General features: G+C 36.7%; 1 long non-coding RNA gene across 1 annotated transcript in view; it reads left to right on the top strand.

Moving 5' to 3' along the window:
- Positions 1 to 11,723, top strand: part of LOC147574504 (uncharacterized) — a 94,444-nt gene extending 82,721 nt beyond the window's left edge. The window contains exon 3 of the long non-coding RNA XR_015243742.1: positions 11,369 to 11,723. This is a non-coding gene — a long non-coding RNA (uncharacterized LOC147574504). The remainder of the gene's footprint in view (positions 1 to 11,368) is intronic.
- The last annotated feature ends 7,066 nt before the right edge of the window (positions 11,724 to 18,789 follow it).

Genomic DNA, 18,789 nt, shown 5'->3' with positions numbered 1-18,789 from the left:
TAGGAAAAATAAATACAGAGTATAAATCCATACCATTTAACTTTGTCCCTATGTCTGGGTTTCTTTGCCTTCTTTACGTTGCTGAAACTATTGGAAAAGTAAAGGGCCTAACACACATGACATTTTCAAAGTGTCTGTGTTCTTCTTTCTCGTACTTTAGTCTTATCAAACATTTATATAGATTCAAAACAAAATGGAGAAGATGTGAAAATGGAAAACACTTTGAAGCTTGATAGACTTGTTAGCAGAACAGTAACACAGGTGACCGAGGAAGATGATGGCATGCCAGGCGTAGGGTTGAGTGATGAAGGAAATTTTCAGAAGCAGGAAGACGTTTGCCAGATAGGAGCCGGGTAGACTTCATATGCACTGAGCCTTGAAAAGGGATATAAAGCTTATTACATTCATCACATTTTTTAAGGATGAGTGAGAATAAAGAAACCACAGTTCAAACTCCAAGCAGCCTACCAGTGAACCACAAAGATCTGAGAGAGTAAGTTCACTTTTATACTTTGTACAATTGGATTGTATTTTAGAAATTCCCAGAAGTTTTACCATCTCCTACTTCCCACCAACTTTCTTTTTATTTTGAATGTCCATTGCCTGCTTTACAGGCTCGATTAGCGGTGATCAGCTTGTTGAAGGAATATTCCATTCACAGGTAATTTTGAACAAATTTCTTTCCTTTTGTCTGAGTCTCATCTTTGTAATATCTGCAAGGCCTAATCTTTCAATACGTATAAAATATTTGGACTGTTTTCTTTTAGGGTTTAGAAATGCACACTTACCACATGTAAGAGGCTGCGACATTTGAAAAGAAGTTAAAAGGTTGAATCTAACAGAGACCATCCAGTTATTATTGTATGAATGGAAAAGCAGGGAAAGTCTAGCCGGTGGAATTGGTTTTTCAACAACTTTATGTCTTACAGTTCCCTCTTCTTCTTTTGGTTGTTGGGACAGCGTTTGGGGCTTGGGGAGTAGGTGCATTGTGCCAGCTGCCGCATGCCGTTCTGTTGGGAACATCTTGAAAACTTCATTGCATGGATCTGTTATGTCAGAGTGTTTGTTTTTTCAAACAATTTGACATTTTGAGCCGTCAGCAGCCTGGAAAGTTCGCCTTCCAGATGGAGTTCCTCTGAGCGCCAATTTCCATGTGGTCCATTTCTGACCCCTTCTCAAACTGTGGGCCAAATCAGAATACCTCTCTGACCACAGTGGCTGTCTTTGCAATGCAGTCTCCTATCAGGCTTTCTCCTGGAGAATGCCAAATCTGGTTTTACGCAGACTCACCTAACCAGGCTAGTGATGTCCGAAAACTCAGCCCAGAGTAACGCGTAACTTCTTTTCTTCCTGGTACCGGATCTCTTTCTTTCTTGCTCTCTTTCTCTTGTTCTCTTTCTTCTTCTTTCCCACCCTCCTTTCCTCCCTCCCTCTCTTCCTTCCTTCCTTCTGAAGAATAATTAACATATAATACTGTGTCAGTTTGATGTGTATAGCATAGTCATTTGATATTTATATACATTATAAAATGGTCACCACTTCAAGTCTAGTTACCATCCGTCACCATACAAAGTTGTTACAGTATTACCGACTATATTCTCTGTGCTCTAAGTTAGATCCCCATGTATTATTGATTTTTCAGCTGGAAGATTATACCTCTTAATCCCCTTTACCTAATTTGTACCTCCTCCCATCCCTCTTCCTTTTGGCAACCATCGGTTTGTTCTCTGTATCTGTGAGACTGTTTCTGTTGTGTTTTGTTTGTTCATCGACTTTGTTTTTAGCTTGTGAACCAGGTTTATTGCAGGATCTTGCTTCTTAGACTGATGCATCACCTTTAGTTCCTTGTTTACTTTTTGGAACACAGAAAATACTAACTTAGAATAAGAACCATCTTCCATTTTGTACATATGATGTTTCTAGCGTCAGCTACTTTGGTTGCTGTTTTGTGATGATTTTGAAAGGCATTATGTTATGCCTTTCAATTATGTGATGATTATGAAAGGCATTCTCATACTGACTGGAACAATTTTATTTAGAACTAGGGAAAAGATAACGTAGTTTTTCTCAGATGAAGATGGGGACAGAATGGTATGTAGAGAGAAGAAAAGTAGATTATTGTATGCTTAGAGCCGGGGTGAGAACAGTCATTTACTGTAAGTAAGCATGACTGCTTACTGGAGTGAGAAAGTTTCTAAAACAGGGTTATGGTGATGGTTTCACAGCATAGTAAATTTGGTAAAAATCATTGAATTTTATACTTTAAATGGATAGATTTTAAGGTATATGCAATATACCTCAATACAATTGTTTAATAAAGGAAAGGGTGACATCAGCATAATAAGATCATTTTAGTGATTCTCTCTATAAAGTATTTCTTGGACTTTAATATGTACTTGATACTAATATGTACTTGATACTAACCAAAATGGTTACTGTTAACTTCCATGGAAGTCAACTCATTTCCATGAGAAATAAAGAAAATTAATTCATTCACACAGACATCAAACCCTCCACTCCCCCCCGCCCCACCCACCCACACACCTAACTTCTCTATCTGATTCCTGGCCCTAGGGTCACAGAATACCCATTAAGACATTTTCCCCTTAGCCCTTCAAGTTTTTCTCATCTGTCATTTTTACTATCTGCTTTCCTATCATACAGGATAGCTCTATAAGGTCTATCATTGACATCAAAAGCCTAACATTCCTTTATTTGGGGATAAATCATATCTCTGAGTATTACGTGCTAATTTTGCTAGGCTCACTCTCCATTTTACCAACGCACCTCCAAAAGATTCCCATGCCTTCAAATTCCACAGATACAAAACTGAATTCTCTCCAGTTTCCTTACGCCAACTTTTATTAATATATTTTCTCTCCAGTCTTGGAACCTCAGAATTATCTTTGACCTCTTCCTTGATCTCGGCACATAGTTCCACAAACCATTAGGCTTGCTCTTGAATGACTCTTATGTTTATGCCTGTCTTTTCACTTCCTCTTCAACAGTCTTTAAACATCGAATACATACCAGTGAGAGACAAACCCAACACTTAGCTCATCCCTTTGCTTTATCACCTTGTTCCGTGAGATCCCGATTCCCTTGTCAGATTAATGCTCCCAAATGTCAGATTTGTCATTTTTCTTCTTCCCGGAAATTTTATCTATTTAGTATTGCACTCAATCTACATCTACAGAAATTTTTTAAATCTAAAAATTTAAAGGCTGAAAGACACTTGATAGGGTGTATCTGTGTGCACACACATATACATGTGTGTTGGAAGTAGGGCAATATACAATATCTCATCTTTTCCCACAAATTGATGATACACTATAGTGAGATAAAAGGGGCTGAGAAGTGTCATAGCAGAAACGTTTTTTTAAGTTTATTTATTTTGAGAGAGAGAGAGAGAGAGAGAGAAAGAGAGCAGGGGAGAGGCAGAGAGAAAGGGAGAGAGAGAGAATCCCAAGCAGGCTCTTCTCTGAGCCTGACGTGGGACTTCATCTCACCACCTTGAGATCGTGACCTGAGCTGAAATCAAGAGTCAGACGCTTTACCAACTGAGCCACCCAGGCGCCCCAGGAAAAAAAACATTTTTAATTTGGAAAAGTGCAGAGTTTGTTACAGTTCTTTGAACATGGACTGTTTTAATAACATCTGTAGTATCATCCTGTGAGGACTATTGGGCAAAATAGTAGACTGAGGAATACTATCTAAATATGAAACTCAGTAGAAGAGATCAAGGATTGATTTGACTTCTCTGTATCTCAAAGTAGAAGAATTTGGATACACCTTATTCTCACTTGTCCATGTGCCTGGTAAGTTTAAATCTTTTCCTCTTGTTTAGTCTGGTTATATCTTTTTGAGAGTTTTACTTTTCTTCTTATCTTTTGTGTTCTCGAACTGATACAAGACTCATCCCATAGGAGGTGGCTATGGTGATGGAGTTCACTGGGATCCAGTGCACATCCAATAAGGATCTATTAATTAAATCACTGAAATCCAAATCTGCAGTGACTACAAGAGTGTGGTAATACACATTGGAGGAAGTGATTCTTCACCAGAGATCCACTCGCTTTTTCCGGACTGGCCACAGATGCTTAAATTTTCTTGGTGTCTGCTCTGTGCCCAGGATATATTATGAAGTTAGCATCAGTAGGGCACATAGGTACAGCCAAGGGCAGGCATTGGCCAGATCTTTGATGGAATAAAATGGTGTCTAACACTAAAAGCAAGTCGTCATTCCTACTTAATCTTTCTAGGAAAACAGTGTCACACAAAAACATTTGAATCTATAATTGGCATCTTTAAAGATGCTTGCCATCTGGACCTCACTCAGTTTAATTAGTCATTGCAGGGTGGTGGTTCTCTTGTAAAAATCTTGCACTCCATTAACCTTGACTTTTCACACATTGACATTTCAAGCCCCTTCTTTGCTTTCATATGGTGGAGTGGACACGTTTCCATTTAATAGGAGTCCACCTCGGGGTTCATGAGCCAGACGCTTGTTATTTGGCAAGGCCACTGAGCCCAAGTCTATAAATTGTGGCAGCCAGGAAAGGTTGCAGGCAGCTAAAAATGGCAAGAGAGCACGAGTCATGGGGCTCACTCCACCCTTCCTCTAGAGATTTCCAAACAGCATGGTGAGCAAGGATTGGGAAGGGTAGCTGAGGGAAATAACACGTAGAGATGAACCTGAGCAAAACTTAAGAATGGGTTCATGCACTAAGGCGGCTTTATTCAGCCATGGACAGCTACACAGACTGATTATTTAGCAATTTCTGCCACAAAACATTTTAGACAACTCGCCATTTATTTCTTTACCGTTTAAGTGAAATATTGTCAAACTTGGGCATCAGAAAACAAGGCCTCTTGTATTTCAGGGCAGTCCATGACATTCAATACTGTCCTTTCTTACCACTTTTTCCTTTCTTACCACTTTCAATTCCCTTTCATTACTGTTTATTTTCTGAGGGTAGGTTTCAAGAATGGGAGTGTCCATGTTTGGTCAACAGAATATCTGTTTTACATAATTTTTTTTTAAGTTTGAAGCTGTGCAGCAGAAATGGCCATTAGACACGGTAGTAACGATGTCAAAGTAGTTAGAGAAAGCTACAAAGTCTTGCCTCTTGTGGCCCAAGAAGTGTCCATTTTCTGTAGGCTGTCAGGGTTCTCTTGGGTCTTATTTGAAACAGGAAATGTTTTACCTTACTCCTGAGCTATATTTCTAACATTATTCTGTGTTTTGAATTTTACATTTATCATTATGCCTAACTATTAAAGTAAGTTGTATCTTCACCTAGGGCATTTAATCATCTCTTTCAGTTGTTCCATAATTATTGTATCCATTTAACAAACATTTACCATGTGCCAAACTTCTGATAATACCAAAGATCAGGAAATTTAAGTTCTAAATATCTATTCACTAGATACTATATACAGAACACAGTCAAAATAGAGAATTGAGGATTAGCAATAACAGCTTAGAAATTAAGTCCACTAAAATATGGAAATGATATCCTTAAGCAGCACTCCAGTGTGCATGCCAAAATAAATCAGTATCTCTAGAAGCGCAGATGTTATGCTGGGCATGGATGGAGCTCTAGCAATAGTGTATTGATTAACTAGTTGATTAATTAGCTCTGGCTGTGGTAGTCAATTGCCATAGCCTAAAATTTAAAAAAAAAAAAAAGCCAGTTGCCTTTTCCAGTAGTCTCCCTGTATTCTTGTAATCTAGAGGCTCATTACTGTATCATGCTAATACAATATGATCTATAAGTATATGCTGGTGAAATAGAAATTTCTTGGAGGGTATTCAGTCTTTATGTGTGTGTTTGTGTGTGTGTGTGTGATTTTTGAAATCACATTTTCTTTTTCTAGAGTAACATGCCAGATAAGGATACTTTGTGGAAATGATGGCCAAGCCTGAGTACATTTTTTAAGTTTACCTATTTATTCTTGAGAGAGAGACAGAAGTGGGGGGGAGCAAGGAGCAGAGAGAGGAAGAGAGAGAATTCCAAGCAGGCTCTGCACTGTCAGCATGGAACCGAATGCGAGGGTCGAACTCACACACCGTGAGATCGTGACCTGAGCTGAAACCAAGAGTCAGACACTTAACTGACTGAGCCACCCAGGCACCCCAAAGCCTGAGTGTCTTTTGAGGTACAGTTACCTCAGGGAGGATCATCAAGCAGCCAAGGGAGAGCATGTGAGCATTGACTGGCTCAGAGTATGGACTGTAGTAAGGTTGCAGTCAAACCCCAAGATGGTATTAGGAGGTATTGACACCAAAACTCCTTCGTAATTTTATACAGAGTCTGTGTGTTTTGATGGGGGTGGTATATGGAGCCCCTTTACTTTCTACTAGTTATCTATTATCATAATAATACTACATCACAAACCACATTAAAAATAGATGGCTTATGACAATAAGCTTCTTAGAAGTCATGAGACCAGGAGTTAGTTGCTCATTGAGGCTGGGTTCAGCTGGCTGGTTTTTTTGGTCTCCAGTGGGGATGTGGCATTTTGATAGCTGTTAGCTGGGAATAGGATAGCAAGGGGGCCTGTGTATCTCATTCTGTAGCAGGCTAGCCCAGGCATGTTGTTATGGCAGAGGTCAAGAGAAAGAAAGTAGAAATGCATGTGATCTTTGTGCCGGGGCTTGGAACTGGTGCATCATCACTCTGTGGCATCCTGTTGACTGAAACACATCACAGATTCAAAGGATGAGGAAAGAGACCCATCTATGTAGAAAACGGAACTTCAAAGTCTTATGGCAAAGAGTGTGGGGACAGCAAGGCATGAAGAATCTGGGCTATTTTTTTAATGTTTATTTATTTTTGAGAGAGAGAGAGAGAGACAGAGAGCGAGTGGGGGAGGGGCAGAGAGAGAGGGAGACACAGAATCTGAAGCAGGCTCCAGGCTCTGAGCTGTCAGCACAGAGCCCAAAGCAGGGGCCTGAACCCACAAACAGCGAGATCCTGACCTGAGCCGAAGTCGGACACCCAACCGACTGAGCCACCCAGGTGCCCTGAATCTGGGCTATTAATACAGTTATTCTAGATACATTTATTCCTTAGAAGAAACATTTTTAATCAGAGAATTTTAACTTTTTCAGGCTTTATTAGATGTCAAGCTCCATATACGTGACAAAAATACAGAATTAGAACATGGAAGTTATGAGAGCGATATCTGTAGAGTTGACTTCTAATTCTGCCCACAGGAAAGAGGAACAGTGCCTTTTCTCCAGTCAAAATGACAAATTTTGTGCAATGTATATTAAAATATCCATCAGTTTTGGAGATTTCAAAGCATTCCATGGTATCATTTCTAAGAAGCATTGGGAATTTATGATCTATTGTAACCAGGTTCTATCAGGGGTCCCTGTAACCTGGCTGTTCTTACTCTGTCTCCAGTTTCCCTTAATGTTCATGTTGTTTTCCTTAAAACTAAGTCCTCGTGGTGCAAGTGGAGAAACGAGAAACCAATCAATGGGAAACTGGGCTAGTTTCTTCCAAACTGTTAGCAGTGAAATGTTTCTGGTGATACAGCTACAATTTAGAAACCTGAAATGATGCATAGGCTAACTATATTCTGAGTCTCTCTTACTAAACCCACCGCTCCAGCTGTAGAAATAGACTTGAGGGGCACCTGGGTGGCTCAGTCGGTTAAGTGTCCGCCAGTTGATCTTGGCTCAGGTCATGATCTTGTGGTTTGTGAGTTCAAGCCCCGCATCGGGCTCCATGCTGACAGTGCACAGCCTGCCCGAGATTCCGTCTCTCTCCCTTTCTCTGCCCCTCCCAACTCTCTCTCTCTCTCTCTCTCTCTCTCTCTCTCTCTCTCAAAATAAATAAATAAACACTAAAAAAGAAATTGACTTGAAATATGGATTCTGTTGATCCTAAACAAATGAACCATCATCAGAGAACTTGCCTCACTTTTAATGTTTTTAGGAAAGGGTGAAATTTTCCTCAGAGTAACTTACAAACCAGTTTTTATTAAATGTATTGAAAAACAGTGAGAAAAAGATACATTACCTGCACAAGTAGGTAACCAAGTATTCCTGTCTGCTGAGACCTGAGGGGTTTTCTGAAGCATGGGCTGTCAGCGCTCAAATGTGGAATGTCTCAGGCAAACTGTGACAAGTTGGTCACCCTATTCACAAACATGCCTTTTGGACGGATAGTTGATAATCTGGCAATATTTCCTATGGGTCAAACAAATTTGGTTAAACTGAGTTTTAAAGTATTCTATGTCTGTAAGACAGACATAGTTTTATCTCATTTTTGTATGGAGAATTCTAAGTCACTCTACTTTACTTTGCTGTTCAAAGCTGAAACTGAAAGAAGTGAGGTAGAACTTATTTCACTTATGTGAATATTGGCTAAAGGAATAAAAATAAATACTTTTATATAATATAAATACCAGAAATGAGATGTCATTATTTTTAATGGTTATTAAAAAAACCCTAATTTATCTATTGCTTTTTGACTCTGCCAAACAAAGGAGCAATTTGATGATTTCTAAGATCCTTCCAGCTAGAATGTTCTAGAACTCTGTAATAAAATGTATTATTCTCCATTAGGAGAGAAATTACTTCAGGATGCAGACCGACTTGTAAAGAGTTAAATAGTACTGCGAAATGCTGCCATTTTAACAGAACATTTTAAACCAACGAAGTATAGTAACTACTGTTATTGTTTATTTTCTTTCTAGTCTAGAGAAATTTTTTTTTCTTTTTAATCTGCCAGAAGGGACCTTTAGGATTTGAGCCTTAACATTGTTCTTAAGACTTGAATTTATTTTTTAATTAGAGTTAAAATAAAAATAAATGGTCACTTTCTAGAGCTATGCAAGTTTGCAAAGGAAAAAAAAAAAGAAACTTCCTCATCTGAAAAGATTTAATGGTAATCTATGCTGTAAAAGAGCATTTTGAAAAATATAAAACAAAGAGCTTTCAAAGTGGTCAAAGACTAATGTAAAGTGATATATTTCAGACCGGAGAGATGGTGTAACTTACTCCTGTCACTGCTGCCTGTTTATTGTGTTTGTCTGGTTGGCCCGGCAACCAGCTCATGCCATTTCACTCATTTTATAACGTTCCTGTAAATGTTAGGTAGGTCTGGATTTATTATACACTGTCAACACCTAAAATGGAACCCACTGCTTAACGTAGTTTATTTGGCTGGATGCCTCTGCCTCCTTAAAAAAAAAAAAAAAAAAAAAAGTGTGTGTGTGTGTGTGTGTGTGTGTGTGTGTGTGTGTATGTGTGTGTGTGTGTGTGGTGTGTCAAAGGAAAAAAAAAAAAATCCTGTAGTGCTTCCAAAAGAAATGTAGCCCAGGCATAATTGAAGTTGGGTGGCATGGGCTATGTCAAAGGAGCATTTGAGCTCAGGAGCTGTCGTGTTGTTGGGTGGGGACATCTGACTCACAATATTTGTGACTTGGGTTTAGAAGGACATAGGACCAAGAGTCATGTTTATTGCTGAATTTATCATCCCCAATGAAACCAGATGGCCAATCACTGTCGTCCAGAAAGGTCTGTGAGCCGTCAAAGGATGAATCATAAGCCTATTAGAAGTTGGACAGATTTCTTTCCTTCTTAGTAACATGCTCGTCTCACCCGTCTGCTCTATGACAAAGCAGATTTGATGGAGGCCCAAAAGATACAATCCTGGAGAGGTTACATGTTCGGATAATCTTAATCAAGCTTATATGTACTTTTGAGATAGTGGAGCATGAAGGTGAAACATTCGAGGAGCCAGAGTGGTTTAGAAATATGAAAGGGAAATGTGATAGTCTGGCCACAACCAATGGCGGCAGGCTCAGCCCAACAGTAATGAAAATCACAGACAGGTACCTCTGCGGCCTTGCTCTGGGTCCGCCACGCATTGAATCTGTGTCCTGTTCATTCAGTTCCTTCAGGAAGGGGGGTTGGCTATGAGTGGGAGTAGACTTTTGTTAACAGCTCTGTGCAAAATCAGTGAACAGATCTTGAAATCCTATATTCTTTTGTCTACCGGGGATCAATGAGTTCATCCGGTTCATTCCTCTATCAGTGTGCATTTTTTCAAACAGGATGATTGGGTGCTGAATGCAAAAGTTTTAATAGAAAACTTTTATTTGTGGCTTTGCTTGAAGTCACATTCTTCCAGTCTCCCTCCTAGATGTGCATCTAATCATCATTTTAAAAATGTGCAAATAGGGAAAAGATTCATGAGAAAAGTTACCAGAAGCAGCCTGGCAATTTGAGAACTAAAGTTATTCTAGGTAATTGTGTCTTTTTGTTAGTTAGATCATTGTTATAACCATAGCTCAATGTACTGTGTGCTTAAATTTTAAAGGAAAATTTTAAAACAGATAAAATCTATTGGTTAAATTGTATTTTACTTCCATCTCTCCATCCAACCTGAGTATTTTATGAGTTAACTCAGGAAGGAAAATTTTTCCTAGAAAAGGACATTTCTCCTTCTAATCTCCAGCCTCCAAACCTAATAAACATGTGGCATAAACTTTCTGAGGGAAAATGGGAACATTTGTTTTTAAAGCTCTAAACAGTATGTGTGCCCTTTGATGTAAAACAAATAGACTTCAGGGAATTATCTTAAAAGAAAAACTGTATATATATAATGTGTGTTTGTCATACTTGTGTGTGATATATACACATACATATGTATTTGTTATTACATTGTGCCTGTAATGTACATGTTATATTACATGCATTATGCTTAGTCCATGTTATGGATATGTTCTCAAGTGTTAGGAAAAGTTTTATTTAGGTGATACAAATGGACAAAATTTGCATGCGCACACATGCATATGGCGTGCTTGTTTTTTTGTACTGAGTAGGTATTCTAAATTTAAGTAAGACAAAACATTTTAACTTTGGTATTTCTCTGTAGACAAAACCAAAATCATGCAGTGTCACCATTATGTAGCCACTGTGGCAGGGTAACTGATTACAGAGTTTACTTGATGCCTCAAAGTAGACTTGGCCAGTGTCATTGCAACTGCAGTAATTGGTCTGTGGATGCCTCAGACTGATATGACTAATATATAACTCCATGTAACCCATCTCACTAGCATTCTGAATATGGACTTCCTAGGTCCATCTGTGACAAAGAGGCCATTGGTGGTGGTGGAGGAGGTCTTCTGGCTAATCTACAGGATTATATGGCATTTGTAAAGGGAAAACCTTTATTAGTTAAATAGCACTTTTCATGACAAAATCTTAAAATAAAAACTAATTTGGGGGGGTTGGTCATTGTGTGTGTGTGTGTGTGTGTGTGTGTGTGTGTGTGTGTGTTGTGTTTTTTTTATTTTTGCCATGAAATAACTCATTGTTTGAATTTATCCTTGCTGGCTCCAGAGGAAAGATGAGATTTGAATTTTGATCCCACCAGTGAGCTGGAGGCACAACGGAATGGCAGCCTAGAACAAGCAGTATAAGAAAAGCACCATTTATGGGGTGAGTCCATTCTTCACAAATCTAACATTTCAACTTTCTTATTCAATGAAATACACATACATGTCTACTGGGTTTTCTGTTAGTCCAGTTTTTCTATTCTTTGGCTTATATGCTGTATTTTAATTTTTTTATGTGTCATTGTTCTTCACCCCTGCCCTATTTTCATCATTTTTCTTGTCTAGGCTCAAATTATTATTATTTAGATGACTCCAAAACCACTTCACCAGTTAAAACAATGCCACACTAGATTTTAATTGTAACCAACAAATCCTTGCAAATTAACTTTAGAGACTATATTATTGAATGTTCTCAATTAAGGATATGGCTTTATTTGAATCCTTGCTTAATTTTCCATAATTTTTTATAGTTCTTAGTATATAGATATATTTTCAAGCTGGCTATTTCTAGTATGTATAGAAAAATTATTGGTATCTGTGTATTTTGGGGGAAAAAACTTCCTGTACTTCTATTATGATTTCTAATATTTATTCACTTCATTCTCATGCTTTCCAGGGAGAGAATATTTCATCTACAAAGAGTGGCATGTAGTCTCATTTTTTGTTTGGTTGTCAGTTTATTGCATTGAGTAGAACTTCTAGAATAATTGATGTAATGATGGCTGTCCCTGTCTCTTTTCTGACTATAATAGGAATTATTCCATTTATGTTTTAAGTATTTTGTCACCCATTGATTTCTATCATTTCCCATTTTATTATTACATGTCAGTTTTTAAATGATTCGTTATCTTAGACATGTATGGGGAGATTTCTCTTTTGACATATTCATGTGATGTTTTATATAAATAGAATTTCTAGTATTCGTCTATATTAAATTTGGGATATACCCTGATTGGTCATGGTCATTGGTCCATTACATGAAAATGTTAGTCTTTGGCTGTTGTTTTCACAACATCTCAGTGCCCTAGAACATTAGCTCATAGTAGGCACTCAATCAGCATTTGTTGAACGAATGGATACAAATAAATTTCCAGGAAATATAAGTTCTTGAGTGGATAAAATAGCATCTCTTATAAAAAGATAGATCTTCTTAATAATTCCCACATAAGTTATATTTCAGTCACATAAATTTCCATGATAAAATTCAAATGCTTTATTTTGCTCTAGCCATTTTGAACTCCTGTTTGTTTCTCTTAAATGTCTGGTCCACTCTTACCTGTGATTTCTGTACCACTGTTCCATTTTCCTGGAATGCTCCACTTGTAGGCACCCACACGGTTAACCCACTTCCTTCATAGCTGTATACACATTATCTTTTCAAGGAAGTCAACCCTGATTTTTCCTCAACCCTAAATAATCCTATCACTTTGAAAATGTTCTCCATGTGATTTGCCCTTTATTCACCGCTCTGGCCATACTGTTTACAGCATATACTAGGTGTTTTGTATCCTTTTAAAAACTATGGGCAACAGACTTCATTGAATTATCTAGAAAGTGCAAAAATCTAAAATCGAGCAACTTACAACTCCCTCCCCTCAGAGGTACAGATGGATTTTTTTAAATAAGTTCTTGTAAGGACAGTATTACAAATCTTGGTCCAAGCCATGTCAGCTGGTAAAACCTGATTGCTATCTGCTCAGAAGGCTCATTGAAAATGCCACTTTATCCACTTTAAGAAAGAAATCTTGTCACATCCTGTCTTCTTGTCCATTCCATTTTGGCTCTTGGTAGCTTCTTCTGTAAACATGATAAAGAAATGTTGGCAATTCTGCATTAATGACCACCTACATAATGAGATCAAATCTTAATTCTTGGTGACAAACAGAGTAAATATATGGGTAGTTTGTTTAGGCTCTATTTTGAAATGACTTAGTAGCCTGTGAAAACAAAGTTTAACAGGCTCATAAAAGTATGCTGTCTACATAACTAATGTGGACTTTGTTTTTATGTTGCCTATTACAGACTATAAACAGTAACAGTGGAGTCTATCTTTTATTCCATAGAGCTGTAAAATGTCCTGGCTGTGACAACATATATACTAAACACACTTTGTAAAGATGGTTGCATTTATTTTATATGTAAATGAAAACAATAAACTGTTAAAAACACAAAATGCAGATAAACACATTACACTTGAAATGTACTTAAAATTACATAAAATACAAAGGAGTTGTATTTTAATGTCTACATTGTCATTAGAGAGGAAAACTTTCCTGCAGCAAACTTTGCATGTTTAAAATTGTTCCTTAATCAGCCTCTTATGGAATTTCTGACAGCAGAGGCAGGACCCTGTCAGTGGACTCATGACTGCCCCTTTTAATTATCTCACAATTTGCTCACTGGTTTTGGGTAATTGCAACAATTTGCTTGCAGAAACCTGTGAGGAATCAGATGTTAATTGACTTTGTCTTGCTTAATCAGCCCCTCAAGAAACAGGCTTCATTTTCCTGACTGTTTCTTAAGCTGTGTGCTGGCATCCTGTGATAGAGTGGAAAGAAAACATACAGACAGTTGCCTTGGTATTGGCTGGCCAAATCTGATTATGAGTCCAACTCTGAATGGAGAGTTTCCAGGAATTAGCAGAGGGGCCTAGAGAAAATACTCAGAAATGTGAAGTGACACTAAAAAGTGTTTCTATAACTTATATACAGCATAGTAAAAAGGTAATACACATTTAAAATCAGGGTTCAAAACTTTGATTCCACTGCTATGATCTGGAACAATTTAGATATAATATACAGCTCAATTTATTAGAGTGACCCATTTGTTTGGCTGTTTGGGATCTTTCCCGGTGTCACAATTCAGCATCTTTGATTTACCTTCTCACATCACAATAACTTCCCAATTTCTACTTATCTTTTTGCCCTGCTCTTCTCAAAGCCTCATAATAACGATAACTGAAGAGTGTCTACATTATCTAGAATCTAGTAGATACCCCCCAAAAATATACAGCCCTACAATTAATACCCTATTTTTTCTGTACCCTTGATTCTATGAACCCAGGAAGTTAGTGAGCAACAGGGAGGGGTGGAGAGTTGGGAAAAATATCAAGTAGTGAAAAGAATACTATTTTTTTCCCATCCATAGATCATTTTCCATGTCAGCCACTTTCCTTTGTATCATTTACTTCATATAACTTTTAGGTCTTTAGGTGTTTCTCATATGAGATAGTTACTATTTAATCTTTCCCATGTAAGTCCTAGTTTGGCCACTTAATGATGCACATCTCTGGGAAGCTGCCTTAGTCTGTGCCTCAAGTCTTTTTAATCAGTGTTGTGTGATGAAGTAAGTTTATAGATTTCAAAATGTTGAGCCCCTTTGCATTCCTGATTTGAATCTAGTTTGATCATCATGGAATCTCTCTTATTACAATGTAGAATTTAGTTTGATGATATTTTCTTTGGAATTTTTATCTCCAAATTTATGAATAAATGATCATTTCCTTTTTTTTTCCTCTCCTTCTACCTCCCCCCCCCCCCCCGCTGCCTTTTTTTTGCATGGTTTTAATACCAAAATTATACTGGCCTCAAAGAATGAGTTGAGACATAGGCTTTCCATTCTCTAGAGATTTAAATATGATTGGAACAATCTTATCCTTACAATTTTGGAAAAACTCTCATAAAAGGCTGCTGCCCTGGTGTGTGTGTGCGCGTGTGTGTGTGTGTGTGTGTGAGAGAGAGAGAGAGAGAGACAGAGAGAGAGACAGAGAGAGAGACAGAGAGAGAGAATATTTTAAATGTACGCATTATATTTTTTAGAGCTTTCAGGATATTCTCTTTGTGTACTAAAATCTACAAAATTATCTGCTTATCTAAATCTCAAATTTATTGGTAGAAAGTAGTTCATTATGTCCTTTCTTTAAAGTCTCTTATGCGTTTATTTCTGCACCTAATTATTATTACTTTTGATCTTCAAAGTTTATTTAACTTTAAAAAAATAAATTTAGTTTTGTTGATACCTTTATTGAATCTTTATTTTTTATTATGCTGATTTATGCTCATAACTTTACTATCTCTTTCCTTCTACATTTTAAGAATTACTCTATAATTCATTTTCCAACTTGTAAGGATGGATGATGCTTAATTCATTAATTTTCAGCCTTTCTTTTTTCTAAAACTGTAAATCTTCCATGTAGCTCCATTTTTCTACATGCCACAATTGTTGATATGATATGTAGTGTCTTCATTTCCATTCAATAATTATATTTCAATTCTCCATTATGTTTTCCTAGAATTACATTTTTTATTACCAAATGTAAATAGATTTGTACTGTTTTTCTTGACTTTTAACATAATTGTGTTATTTACTAAAAACATGTTCTATATGTTACCTGAAATTTATTGAGTCCTGAATTATGGCCTCGTAGCACACATTCAGTTTTCCTAAAGTTTTATTTTATATTCAAGAGGAAGTTGTATTCTCCACCAGTAGATGCATAATTTCATGTATGCCCATTAAATGAAGTTTGTTAGTTCTGTTGGTAAATTTTACATAGGTTTATTGTTTTTTTTGTTTACAACTTATCATTGAGATAGGTATGTTGAAACCTCACACTATGATTATGAATTTGCTAATTTCTTTTTGCAGTTCTATCCATTTTTGGTTTATGTATTCTGGAGCTAAGTTAGTAGATGAATACAAGATTAATCTTTTTATCTTATTGATGAATTCAGCTCTTTATTACTTATCATATAATTAACCTATTCCTGATAATGCTTTTGTCTTAATGTATTCTTTGTATGATATTGAGATTCAGCTACCTTTTGTTGATTATACCCTGAGTATATCTTTTACAGTCCCTTTATTTAAAATTTTAAAAATGTGTGTTTTTATGTTATAGAAGAATGTCTTACGAGCTGTTGAGGGATCAAGGTTGGCATATTCTGAATAAATATTTATAAGCTGGGACTTTTTAGATATAATTTGATTATCTCTGTCTTTTAAATAGCAAGTTTAGGGGCGCCTGGGTGGCGCAGTTGGTTAAGCCTCTGACTTCAGCCAGGTCACGATCTCGCGGTCCGTGAGTTCGAGCCCCGCATCAGGCTCTGGGCTGATGGCTCAGGGCCTGGAGCCTGTTTCCGATTCTGTGTCTCCCTCTCTCTCTGCCCCTCCCCCGTTCATGCTCTGTCTCTCTCTGTCCCAAAAATAAATAAAAAAACGTTGAAAAAAAATTTTAAAAAAATAAATAGCAAGTTTAGTTCAAGGTTATAATTTCCACTTATCCCTCTCCCTTTCTTCTTTTAATCTCCTTCCTTGTATTCTTCAGGATTGGTGGTGGTTTTCGAATTGCTGTATTTTATTTTTCTTATTTTTCCAACATTAAAAAAAAGTTCACTTGGATTTGAATTTATCCATCTCTACTCTTTTAGAGATTAGTCTGAAAATTATATCATGAATATTGAATGAAGCCCAAAGTTTAACATATTAAATTTTCAAACTAGATTTAGAATTAATCTTAGGGGCACCTGGGTGGCTCAGTCGGTTGAGTGTCCAACTTCAGTTCAGGTCATGATCTTGCGGTTTATGGGTTCGAGCCCCACGTTGGGCTGTGTGCTGACAGCTTGGAGCCTGGAGCCTGCTTCTGATTCTGTGTCTCCCTCTCTCTCTTCCCCTCCCCTGCTCACGCTCTGTCTCTCTCTCTCTCTCTCTTAAAAATAAATAAACTTTTAAATAAAAGTTTTTTAAAAGACTTAATATTACTACTATTTTAGTGATCACTCCTGAAATTTTATCATGCATATTTGGTTATTCAAGTACAAAGCTTAGCAATATCTTAAACCCTATTTTTAGTTCTTTTGCTCCCCCCAAAATATACGATCCTCTTAAAGACCTGATATCCTCTAATTTATATGCTATTAATTTCCTGTAGGTTATTAGTGTTCTTTAAAAATAACTTACTGTTTTAAGTAGGAACATTAATATTATTGCTTTAAACCAGATAATATTTGTCTAGATTTAATAAATTTTCACCACTTTTTCTTACTGTTTGCTTTTATATCTTGAATTTTCTCCGTATTTTCTTCTTCCTTGAAGTATATTTTTTAGTTCAGTCTATTAGTGGGAATTTTGTTTTTTTTTACCTGCCAATGTTGTGATTTTATTTTGTTTTTTAAAACTGGATTAGCTTAGTGTACTATTTTTGTTTGATAGTTATTTTCTCAAGCACTCTGAAGATTCCCTTGATCTCTCATTTCTATAGTTACTTTTAAGAAATTTGTTATCAATGTAATTCTTATTCTTTTATTAGTGAGACGTCTTTTCCCTCTGCCTTTTGTGACATAGATTTATAAATTAAAATTTGATTAACTTAGGAATCTCATTTATAATTAAGTGTATATTGTAGTTTTCTTCTTCATTTGGTACTTTTCTTCTTCATTATGCCACTATGTGTGAACACATACACACAAAGTCTCAAAACTTAAATCATGTGACAAAAACCTCTATTACATGCCTTATTTGATTTTATGTAACTAGATATTTAATATATATTTAGTATAGTATATATGTATTATACATAGGGACACATACTTATATGTATCTTAAATATGGCATACTTATTTAAACTAGTAAATAGTGGAAATCATAAATAGCTCTTAAATATCTGGTGCTATGTGGGTGTACTTATTTGGGAATTTCTGTAGTTTAATATTATGCCCAGAAGAATTTTTAAAAAATCATCACCCTCATGTAATGCTGTATGAACAGGCCATTAAAACGCTCTTGATCTACAGCCAAGTTTTGCACTACAGAATTGAGATATTCTGAATAAGTATTTGTGAGTTGGGTTCCTAACTAAATCAAACCTTACCATGTTGTCTGGGTTTGCACGACATTGTCTGCTGTTTACATAGTATAGTAACCAGTTGTGGAGTCGACAAGCGAAGGGGAGCATGGATGCTTTGGAGGGAGTTCAGAGAAACAGAATGATGATTAAAGACTAGAAAATCAAACCTTTGAGAAAAGATAAAAGGGACTGGGTTTCTATAGTCTGAAGAGTCAGTAACTGAAGAGTTATTTAAGAATAGTTTTCAACTTGAATGAGGAACTTTTAATAGGTAATGGTGGCTGAGGGTCCTCTGTCTCATGAAGCACGGCCAGATGTTACAGGTTTTGAGTCCAATATGAGGATATAGGTCACCTAGAGTTCATTATTGAATGATAATTATTTAATGTTTTGGTTAAATCAGAGCTGGCTCAGAGACCATCTTTCTGTAGCTTTACATGAGCACTACCCATGATTTCCAAACAGAATGAACTAGGTTTCCACAGTACTTATAATTATATATACAATAGTATATTATCCCTATTATAGCAATATCTCCAATTCTGAGAATACTCCATTGAGCATCTTAGTGGGGTACTTAC

This window comes from Puma concolor, chromosome E1 (assembly GCF_028749965.1).
Source record: "Puma concolor isolate L17-30 chromosome E1, mPumCon1.1.hap2, whole genome shotgun sequence".
NCBI lineage: Eukaryota > Metazoa > Chordata > Mammalia > Carnivora > Felidae > Puma > Puma concolor.
Note: the sequence above shows the minus strand (reverse complement) of the source record. Positions and strands in the feature narration are given on the sequence as shown.